The following is an 11,879-nucleotide window of genomic DNA, read 5'->3' as shown; positions in this document are numbered from 1 at the left end:
GACCTGATGTTTAGAATCAAACTTTAAGCAACACTTTTACTTAATAAATAAATTATTTAAGAGAAGTTACTGAGCTTTGATTTTTAAGATTCAAAAACCTAGAATTTTTTTGTTTTAATTTTATTTTAGTTTAAACTCAATTCTTCTTCTTCTTCAAATACCAACTCAATTATTGTATTTATTTTGTTCATTACGATTGCGAATAATAGATAATGTTATAATTAGTTGTCATTTCTAAGGCAATGTCCGTGATGTTTGCTAAATGCGATTTTTTTCTGTGTTCCGGTTTGACCGGGATTTGGAAACACTCACAGCTCAAATCGCATTTGCTTTGATACTTGGGTCTGGAAACGGTTCCGGATTGAACTCAATGACGGTTTTTAACTTCCTGAAGTCGACACAATTTGGATGTTCTCCATTTGGTTTCCGTAGAAGAACTACCGCTGCACTGCAGAGTGAAATTGAATGAGATATGACATTTGTTTTTAATAGGTTAGCTACCTCCTCTTCAATGGTTTGCTCTTTGGCTAACGGAACCAGATTAACCTTTACATCGGATTGGACTATCATTTGTCAAATTAAAGTAATCTCGGCTAGGTCTGTACGGCCAGGTAGGCCTGTAAAACACGTTCTGTTCTGCTGTAAAAGGGTATGTAATTCATCCTTTTGACTGTAATAGTTCCGCGTTTACTGATACAGCCTCCACAGATTCCTTTCCACAAATCGGATGGTCCAGGGCTAAACCAGCGGTACTCTCTATTTCCTCTGCAACCATCATAGTCACGAGATGCGGAAAAGGCTCTTGGTCATAGTATCTTTTCAACAGATTTATGTGATATGTCATTATCTTCCCGCTGTAGTCAATGTCATAATTGGTACGAGACAGTTTCTTTGCCACTTTAAATGGTCATTGCCATTCAATTTCCGGTTTATTATTTCTGGATGGGAGTAACACAAGTGCCTGGTCGCCTTCCGTCAATTCTCTCTTACGAGTATTAACGCTATAGTGCTTGGCTTGTCTAGCTCTGGCTTTCTTCAATCTGGCTGTCTCTTTTTTTCCATGAATGATGCAGATGGATTTTTAGCTGTGATGTGTCCAAGTTTTCTTCCGTCCAATTCTTCCGTATTGCAGTCTTTTAGCAAACTGTCCAAACCAGTTTGGTTTATCTTAGAATAGGAGCCAGATTTGAGCATGTCAGTGACATATCTGTAATGTTATGAGATGCAAGACCCCTTAGAATTTACTAGTTACTTGTTTTTAAAGAACAAATTAAAATTACATTACATTACATTAAAGCTCATCTTTCTTTTCACATGACGTGAAAAGAAAGATGAGTTTTAATGTAATGAGTTTTTCTTATAAATGAATGAAGTTCACAGTTACAAACGAGTAAATAATAACTTTACATAACTTCTGTCATTGTGATGAGATAATGATAGTCTATAAAACAGGTCGGGATCTTTGGCTTACGTTTCGATCCACGGAGTTCGACTTCCAAGGCGAGAGTCGTTGCAGTACAATTACGGCAATTCCAGGCTCTTATAACTTCTTGACGATGTTCATCACTGGTCAAGCTGATTGTCGTTACATGATGTAGATTAACAAAAGGATACTGTAACATTATACATTCAAAATAACAAAAATAACAATCCATAACAGAGAGATGATTTACAAGGAAAAAAATATCATCTCCCAAAACAATAACTATCCATTTGACTGTTTACCTCCCAGTCATTTACCACGGCCAGGGCCAGGGCAAAACCAAGTAATCTCATTACAAGACAAAGACAGAAAGCAAATTGGTAAACAGATTATAAGGGGATAGAAGACACAGTAAATGCCACCCTGCCCACATTGGGAGGCCAGGAACCCCATCAAGCTGGCTGGTAAAGAGACCACGGGAAAAATGCCGTTGAATCTTATTATAGTTCTTCAGAGACAAGAGGATATATATCTCGGTCCTCGTGCATTTGAAAGAGTTGTCCACCAGCTGACATATCTTAGGAGATAATCACAGGGGTTTCATTTTACTAGTTGGGTGAGCCAAGAAGAATGATCATGTTTCAAATGAAATATTGCTGAGAACACACATGCAAACAGGCCTTCCCCCTCCAAGCCCTACTCCGTAGTCTAGTAATATGTGAGATTTTGTCACAAAACGGAACTACGACGGGCTGATTTAGATGCTGAAAATGTCCTTTGTAGTCAATATTATGAGATATTGATCAAGTCAATACTGTTTAATGATAAGATTAAACAAATAATATCTTCAACGTTTGGCATTCGCCCTCAGCCGACATTATACCACTTTGAGGCGGTAAGGCGAGTAATGCGGCTATGTGGTCTAGTGATATGACACTCGAATTCAGATCGAAAGGTCCTGCGTCCGAGTCCTGAGGGGCGCATAGTTGAGTCCTTGGAAAAGACTCTTTACTCACATCATTTCACCGCACTCAGGTGTAAAATGACTATCTGGACTTTAACAGCATTGACTCTGTCCGAATAAAAATTGTATTATCGGTCATGTCTGGTAATACATGTTAAATGTTGCTGTTGACAAGGAACCCCTTGTAAAGCGCTTTGAGCACGTTTGGTGGATATAATATTTTTAGTGGATCTATAGAGGAACAACTCTATCATTCAATTTTCTCTCTTTGCTTCATTGAAGTAAAAAATATCTACGGTTTAAATTATTATACTCATATTGATAAGCTAAAGGTAACGTCAGAGATAATATATGAAGAGATAATCTACTATAGTTTTTTCACTCTTTATGGGGTGATGTAAATTTTTGGTTACGTCCCTTGAATTTCACGTGGTGATATTATTTTCTAAAGGGATTGTTTACCTCACGGAGTTTTTTTTCTCCAGTCAGTATTGCTTTTTAGATGTGAAATTGTGCTTTATATAATTGTTTGTTTTGTTTATATTTGTTTTACAGCCTTTGGCGACAAATTAGGTCATTTCAGCGCCAGTAAATGGGACGAAATTAGAAAGTATAAATATGATAGATTTACGATTAAAACCACCCAAGAAAAAGTAAGACAAAGGGGACTAGTTCGAAAAGGGAACAGATGTAGACTCTAAGAACAAGTAATCAATTTGTTTGACGTCACCTTAAAGTCTTATCCAGAAGAGGAACACACTCAAACGCTTAAACAATATTGAATTTTAAAAAGTACAACAGTATATTATAACAGAGACATTTACAAGCAAAAACTAATAATTTCATTTGACTGTTCACTTCTCAGCCAAGGACTCCAGCCAGGACGATGACTAAACAATGTTATCTCATTTAAAAAACAAGGTCAGAAAGCAAGCTGGAAAAGTAAATTATATAGGGGGACTGAAGACACGACAAAGGTGACCTTCTTCCCCACTCTGGGAGGTCAAACGAGCCTCTCCCGTTGAATTTCTTTATTTAAAGCCGGAAAAATTAGCATTGAATAATGCGATGAATATATCAATACATTCGATTTTCACTTAGGGTAGGTACACAAGCGAAAAATTGAACCAACTCCAGGACAATAATGCAAGTATTTTCAAATAATCCACTAATGCACTCTGATGAAACGTATGGTAGTTGATGTTTGTTTATCATTGACGCCGGGGATGAGGAGGGGGTAACGTGAATTTATTGAATGCAACAATCCGCAGGTGAATTATATGAAAGTCGAAGGTCTATGGTCCATATAATAGAAAATATCAACAATCATTATAATAAGCTATGCCTCGCTCGGTGGTCTTGTGGCATGCTACTCGTGTTCAGATCGGTAGGTTTTTGGTTCTAGTTCTGCTATCGGTGGCGCAACGTTAAGTCCTTGTGATAGGCCTTTTAATTGAATTCTCTTATTCTATCTAAGGTTTACATTGAATGATAAAAATCTGAATAAAGGGTGTATGAAACAGCGCCAAACAATACAAGAAAGATAAATATACAAGCCTGCCTCGACTGAGGATCGAACCTCCTGTTTGAGGCGGAGTTTTGTGTTTGATGTGGGGTCGAGTCCAAATGATAAGCTCAATGGTCTGGGTTCGAACCTAGTATGCGCGATGTCTATCGTTATCAACTGCGCCACTCAACCTACACCACAAACGGCTCGGGTTTATTCTAGTAGGAGTATTTAAGAATAACCTTAAGGTCCCTTATAACTAACTGTAGTAAAATCAAGTGAGTAAAGATAATAGTAACACCCAATACAATAATGACCATTCTATACAAAAGTTTAATGAGATGTTACAGAAAAAGAGAGATAAAATAAGTGGAAGGTAAAATGAAGGTTATGGATGATGTATATTTTACACTTTTATCTGTTGATCCTGTATTTATTAGATCACTGGAAGAATGATTCTAATTGAGAGGATCTTATTTATTTATTTATTTATTTATTTATTTATTTATTTATTTATTTATTTATTCATCTATTTATTTAATTAAATCGTATGTGTCACTGGGTTGTTAATTTGAGAATGGAATAAGCCCGTTTGGTTAATCTTTAATCCAGCCTGTTATCGATCTCACGTTGTGGTTATTGAGGATTTCCAAACCAGGGCTTGCTTGTTTGATACACTTTTGGGACAGGTCTGGCGTCGAGTGCACTGTCAGCAAGTTCAAGGGTTGGTTCTGGTTCCTCACGGACCTTCTTTTCCGGGAATTATTCGGGGCTGCCAAAAAAGGTCTTAGAGTCAATTCTAGTTTATCTTTTGCCACCGGTTCGCCGACACATCATTATAGATTTTACTTGCCGATCAAACGACCAAAGGCAAGGAGAAGCGGTAACTCCGTGACAATGGTAATATTTATAATTATTACATTTGTAGATCAAACATCAACTGAGAGTTGACTATCTTACATGATGAGAATTTAACAGGGTTTTATCCCTTGTCTTTTAGAATTCGGGAATTATAATTAGGATTATGGTTTGTTAAGATTACAGGCATCTTAAATAAATATTGAATATAAATGAAAACAATAGCATGGACATTAAATAATGTTAACTATAGTATAATATACTTATAGCTATAGTTCTGTAAAAGTATTTCAACTCACGAGCATCCGTAGAAATAAAGCACAAATGAAATATACACGAATGATAATAATAATAATAATAATAATAATAATAATAATAATAATAATAATAATAATAATAATAATAATAATAATAATAATAATAATAATAATAATAATAATAATAATAATAATTTAGCATTGAATTCATAGCAATATCTCACTCCACTTTGAATAGATAAGCCAATAATAATTACCTTCAACCGAGAGAGAGTTAAAACTTTTGACCAGATTGAAATTTGAGAAATGGATCTTCTCTGGATGTTTTAGCGTGTGTGACCGTTAGTTGTGAGAGGGATTGACTTTTGTTAAAATTGACTTGCGAAACAATTATTGAAAAAGCCAATTAGAAGGAATAGGATTTGCTAGATACCAATGAGGTCCAATTATTTTGATTAACAAACCTGGGGAAAACTCAATTTTTTTTACTAATTACAATATCGGCTAGTCACTGATAACGACGTGAACCTGCTGGCAAAAGCGCACCTGGAATCTTGTTTAATTAAGATGTGAGAAAGAATAAAATTAACAGGAGATGTGCAGACAATTGAACATATGAGAAGGCATTGCCACTTGTAAATAATAATATTGTTCTGTTCTGTTAACAATGGATAAGTTTCCGATATCTTGACCATTTCATGCCAATAATCCAATAAGCAGAATAGGGGACAATTTTATATTGACATTGGGGTGAATTGAAGAAGAAGACTGTCCACGTTTAGGCGTTTTAATTCCTTTGTTAATTTCCTTTTGCAAATACCGTTGTCCATGTTGTCAACTAATCAATTGAAGATGATTGTAATAACAGACGGTCGATCAAGTGAAAAAAGTTCGTCACACTGAATACCGTTCAGACGTGCTACCATTACATCACGGAGGTTATCCAAGAGTCGGGACGATGTAATGCCTTTGCAAGGGTCCGCATTTCCGCTTTCAATCCTGCTCCTCAATTTGTCTCTGATATTATCAAAATAGAAATGGAGCTAACTTAAATTATATCTTCGTCCTCCTTCAATCGTGTTCAATCTTCGTGTTGACGGCAGAAACGCAAACCCGTTTGAAGAATAGTGGAATAAAATAGTCCCTTCTTTTGGGTAACATCTGTGGTGTAATGGTAGCACGTCTGACCAGTTTTCAGGAGGTCTGAGGTTTGATCCCAAGTCGAGGCAAGCTGGAGAGGGGGGGGGGGGGTTCTTGCAATTTTTTCTCTGCTTTGTCAAATCAATCCTTATATTAGCGTTGTGTCTTGTCGAACATGTGTAGCTCTTAGTAGAGGACCCTTCGAGAAGTGTACGTTCAGTGGATATATTGTTTTATGAACGTTCTCGTTAAAAAAAAAAAATCTAATCACTTTAAATGCATTGCATTGCATAGATGGTTCTCTGGACATTTAGGTCATGAAACGCATTTAATAACATTAGCGCTGACAACTTTATACAGTTGAACTGTGGGAGGGGAGGGGGAGCGGGGGGGGGGAGTTGAAACTTTTACTTCGAGTAATGTTCAAAGTCGTTACCTAAATCATCTCGTAAAAAGATGACAAAATTAATCAATAAACTCAAATTCAAAATAATCGACAATAATAACCGTATAATCATAATAAACATACTACTCAGCTGTTTGTATTAATCTAGAATCATCTCAATGTAATATTATTAGAAGGGGTATAGTCAGTGACGGATTATGTAAGTATTAGTAGAATAAGGACACTTATCGGACGAAGTGTACTTTGTGAAATAGAAATTTGGTTCCCCACGCCCATCTAGGAAATTTCATGAAGCAATGCAAACCGTAATTAGCAATCTGGTAGTGTGCTAGATAAGTGTGCGTTTTCATTTATTTTTGAAAGTGAAATCTCTTGTGATTGATCAAAGTTTGGTCCCTGGCATTTTGAGTAGGATCGTAAAAATAAACTAGACCATATATTGAGCTCAATATCCACTAAACGTGCTCAAAACGCTTTACAGCCAACAGCAACACTTAACATGTAGGACGAGACATGACGTCTGTAATATTACAATTTCTTCGGACAGAGACAACGCTGTTAACGGCCAGGTACTCATTTTACATTTTGAGTACGGTGAGAGAATGCGAGTAAAGAGCCTTTTCCATGGATTCAACTATGTGCCGCGCGGGACTCGATCCCAGGACCTTCCAATCCGAGTTGAGTATCATACCACTAGACCACATAGCTGCACGACGTGTAATGGAGATATAAAATCTAGTAGCTGTAACCAGACGTACTATTTCAACAGGAGTTATTAATGTTGGCAAAATAAGTAAATTGTGGATAAAAGGTCTTGCCCAAGGAAAATAAATAAAAGCTGTAACTGAGGGTCGCCCTCGAATTACTCAGATTCCTTATTTGATCAACTATTTCTCATTCTTTCCCCTCTTTGAAGCATGTAATTAGGTTATTAATGTACTTTGTTTTGCCGATTGGGACAAATTAAAACTTTTAAATTTCTCTCACGCACAATCTATCTTGTTCCTTCTCTCTCTTTATCTCTCGCTGTCTCTATCTATTTATCTATGTATCTATCTATATATCTATTGATCTATCTATCTATCTATTCTCTCTCTCTCTCTCTCTCTCTCTCTCTCTCTCTCTCTCTCTCTCTCTCTCTCTCTCTCTCTCTCTCTCTCTCCAACAATCTATATTTCCTCCCTTTCTTATTTATATGTTAGCACACAAATACACAGGCAAAGATCATAAAACATCAACCCATCTGTCACCCCAGTTTCCTCTGCTATGTCACCATTTCTTGATTCTCCCCAAACATTCCCCCCCCCCCCCCACACACACACACACACACGGGCACAAACACACACATAAACATATAGTCACACATACATCCACACTCACAAATTAATATAACCGCGAAGCACAGAAACAGTCATGTATACACATATACATACAGACACTCACAATCGCGCACGCGCTCCAGGACGCGCACACACACACACACACATACACACTCAAATACATACGCACGCGCACGCACGCACACAAACACACACAAAAACACACACGAACGCAGACACTCCTACACATAAAAGACATTCAGCCATTATTCGCTACATACTGGCTTCATACAATATCCCTCCACCAGCGTAGTGCGGTGTCAACCATCGATCCGCTACTCTGGCTAACCGTTTCGTCTCGAGAATCTCCAGACTAACCAGTGCCAGAATCTGCCTATAGCCACCTAGCTTTTCCTCTAAACCACCGCCACTTTCGCCACCACCACCATTCTTTGTTGCTTCGGCGGCTGTTCCGTGCTTAGTTCTCTTTATGTACCCCCTCTCAACCTCATTGGATAGATGGATGGATGGATGAATGGATAGATCATGGATGCATGCCAATGGTCAAAAATGAACAGAACTCTAGGCTTAGATGGAGCAGCGTTGCAAATTCTAGAAAACTGAAAAGAAAAAATCGTCAGAGTGGTGACTGACCGTTTGATTTCGGCACTGAGGCGAATAGCTGTTCTACCTGTTCTATTATTGTGTTTAGAATATTTGGCTTAGACTCTCAATAATTCTATTCCGACAGGGTAGTTAGAGTCCATTTACATTTCAGACTTGTGGCATAATTGAACAATTATTATCGTTCTTATTTAACGTTCCAATCTACTTTTCTGGTACCGTAACAGGAAGATGTATGATTGTTATTATTCTTGTATGCTGGGAAAATAAACGGGACGTTTGCAGATAAAATAAAAAAAAAAAAAAAAAAAAAAAACAACTAAATAAATAAACCTAAAACACAGATGGACCCTTTGTTTTCTTAGTGAGAAGTGTGAGTAGCCTACATACCCTTACAACAGTGTTTGTTTCCTTATAAACACAGGCACGGAAAGGTCGTGCCGACAATAACAATTACCGTCTTATACGTGAGAGGCAGGTGGCAACATTCCTCGGTTGAGTAATCCACACATTTCACTTCCTCTCGGCAAACTACTATATCATGTAAGTAGACCAAACATATCTGTCGTCGTGTATTGGTTATTGTATAAGATAAGGTGGGCTTTTTAAATGCAGATTACCATTCTTCTACTCTAAACTTTATTAAATGAGAACGTTATTCTTTTTTTTATAGAATTATTATTATTATTATTATTATTATTATTATTATTATTATTATTATTATTATTATTATTATTATTATTATTATTATTATTATTAATATGATTATTATTATCATCATTATCATTATTTTTATTATTATCATTATTATTTTATTATCATCATCATCATCATCATCATCATCATCATCATAATCATCATCATCATCATCATCATCATTATAATTATTATTATTATTATTATTATCATTATTATTATTATTATTATTATTATTATTATTATTATTATTATTATTATTATATCATTATTATTATTATTATTATTATATTATTATTATTATTATTATTATTATTATTATTATTATTATTATTATTATAGCACATGGGCATAATAATTATTATTATCATTGTTATATTTTCAGCAGCGGCATTATCATTATTTCCATTGTTACTAAGTGCATATCCCCGTCTCGAAAACCCAGAAATAGTCAACAATGATAGAAAAGGATGTAATTAGGGTTTAGTCATTTGTCATTATAAGATGTGACGATTCATTTTTTTAATGTGTGTGTGTGTGTGTGTGTGTGTGTGTGTGTGTGGGTGGGTGGGTGGGTGGGTGTATGTGTGTGTGTGTGTGTGTGTGTTTGTTTCTTGCATTCTGTCTATTAAAAAAAAACGTTTGGGTGAAAGGAAAATCTGAAGATGCTAAATGTGACGACCACTTTTACCTGGCCAAGAAGAAATCGTGTCATTATCATCAAAAGTATATCATTATGCATATCTAGTTTAACAATACAATAAAAAATACCGCATAAACTTTTCATTTTAACGATATATGCTTTAGTTTATATATCGATACGTTATTGATTCGCGCATGCAGTAAATGTTTTCTTGTAAAAAAACTGTTTTTGGCCGGTTTACATAAATGCAGTGCAAAGGTGACAGTTCAGGGAATTAGTCATAGGAAAATGATTAATGTGATCGATCTATACTCAGTTGTCCGTCCAACCGCGTCATCGACCACATTCAACTCAAGCGTGAATGAGTACCTGGCTATAGGCAGTGATGGATATCATAAGAGTATTAGTACAAATAGGACGTCAAACAGGCGATTGGTACTGTTATGAAATGGAAATGAAATAATGAAATATTAGATGATTTTGCGCAAAAAAGGCTCAAAGCTCATCTTGATAATTCTGATCAATTCAATGGTCTCTGCAATGTATTGATATCACCATCCAGTTATCTTTTTTGGCTTGATAAACCCATGCTATGTAGCATAATAGATCGTTAAATAAGTAAAACTCACAAGACATCCTAGTAAGAAGACGAAAATGCCGAAGACGAATTCAAATAATTATTATTGAAATTAGCTTCCTACCTGCCTCATCCAGGTAATAATGGAAAATATAGTATTATTTTTATTTGTATCTGTCTGAATATTATGATTAACGAAAACATACTTATTGATTTCAATTAACATGAAAATATGGCGTTCTCATCCTTCTACTACTCTATATATAAAAAATAAATCAGAATTAACATGGAAAAATCTTTATGCTATTTTAGCTTTGCGGGTGTTGGGCAAACCAAGTCATAGACCATATCGAAATTGGGTGTTTATTTATGTTGTAGAATATTTTCATACCGGAACGTTGAATGGCATGCAAAAATTAAGTTTAAGCAGGTAACTGTCGTATCTTTTAAAAAAAAAAAGCGTATTTAAACATTTAGCTTCCCGAAGACCCAGGTTTGAGAGTTTTTGCCAAGATGAGGGTCAAAATTGCGAAGTCCCAGGTTTGAAAGTATTTGCTTTAAAGCATTTAAATCGATCGACATTTGAAGGACGAGTTTTCTGACCAAATTTCTAAATATGTGTTTTTCAAGAGGACGACAGAACTGGCTTACAATTTCTAATATATAAAGCGACAAACCTGCTCTCATATCGATTCCCAACATCCCTGTGTAATTTAAAGCCCGAGGGAGGTGTGGCTTAGAAGATTACCTCAGATGAAGGATTATTTTTATCTTTATTAATATCATTATTATAAAGAGAATAATATTTTGTTTTGTTATGTTTCCTTATCTTTCGTGTTTTTTTATAGTATGTTTTTAACGGAGTCAATGAGGTGTTTTTCTTTCTTTTTTATTCTCTTTCTTTCTTTCTTTCTTTCTTTCTTTCTTTCTTTCTTTCTTTCTTTCTTTCTTCTTCTTCTTCTTCTTCTTCTTCTTATTATTATTATTATTATTATTATTATTATTATTATTATTATTATTATTATTATTTATTATTATTATTATTATATTATTATTATTATTATTATTATTATTATTATTATTATTATTATTATTATTATTATTGTTATTATTTTTCTTCTTGTTGTTTTTCTTCTTCTTCTTCTTCTTCTTCTTCTTCTTCTTCTTCTTCTTCTTCTTCTTCTTTCGGTCTTTTCTCACTCTGGGTTTTGTCTCTCTCTCCTCTCTATGTGTGTATGTGTGTGTGTGTGTGTGTATGTGTGTGTGTGTCTGTTTCCATGTACTAGTCGAAAGATATGCACTTTCAATGTCATCTGTATTGAATGAAATAGAGATTTTGTTCCATATCTAACTTATCATTTTGGAAAACCTTTCTGTGTCTTTATGTGTTACTTGATTGTACGTACAGTATGGGTTCAGTTTTAAAAAGGGAGTAAAAATTACTCTTATAAAAGAGACAATACAA

The 11,879-nt window shown here is 35.1% G+C and overlaps 1 protein-coding gene across 1 annotated transcript in view; it reads left to right on the top strand.

Annotated features, from left to right (window-relative positions):
* Positions 1 to 8,229: 8,229 nt before the first annotated feature.
* The window catches only part of LOC144972719 (organic solute transporter subunit alpha-like), a 108,563-nt gene continuing 104,913 nt past the window's right edge, over positions 8,230 to 11,879 (top strand). Inside the window, exon 1 of the mRNA XM_078914273.1 lies at positions 8,230 to 9,041. The gene's annotated coding sequence lies outside the window, so the exon portion shown is untranslated. The remainder of the gene's footprint in view (positions 9,042 to 11,879) is intronic.

Source organism: Berghia stephanieae, chromosome 5, assembly GCF_034508935.2.
Source record: "Berghia stephanieae isolate SIO BIC M18660-M18661 chromosome 5, UCSD_Bste_1.3, whole genome shotgun sequence".
Classification (NCBI taxonomy): Eukaryota; Metazoa; Mollusca; class Gastropoda; order Nudibranchia; family Aeolidiidae; genus Berghia; species Berghia stephanieae.
This window is presented reverse-complemented; position numbering and strand designations above follow the sequence as displayed.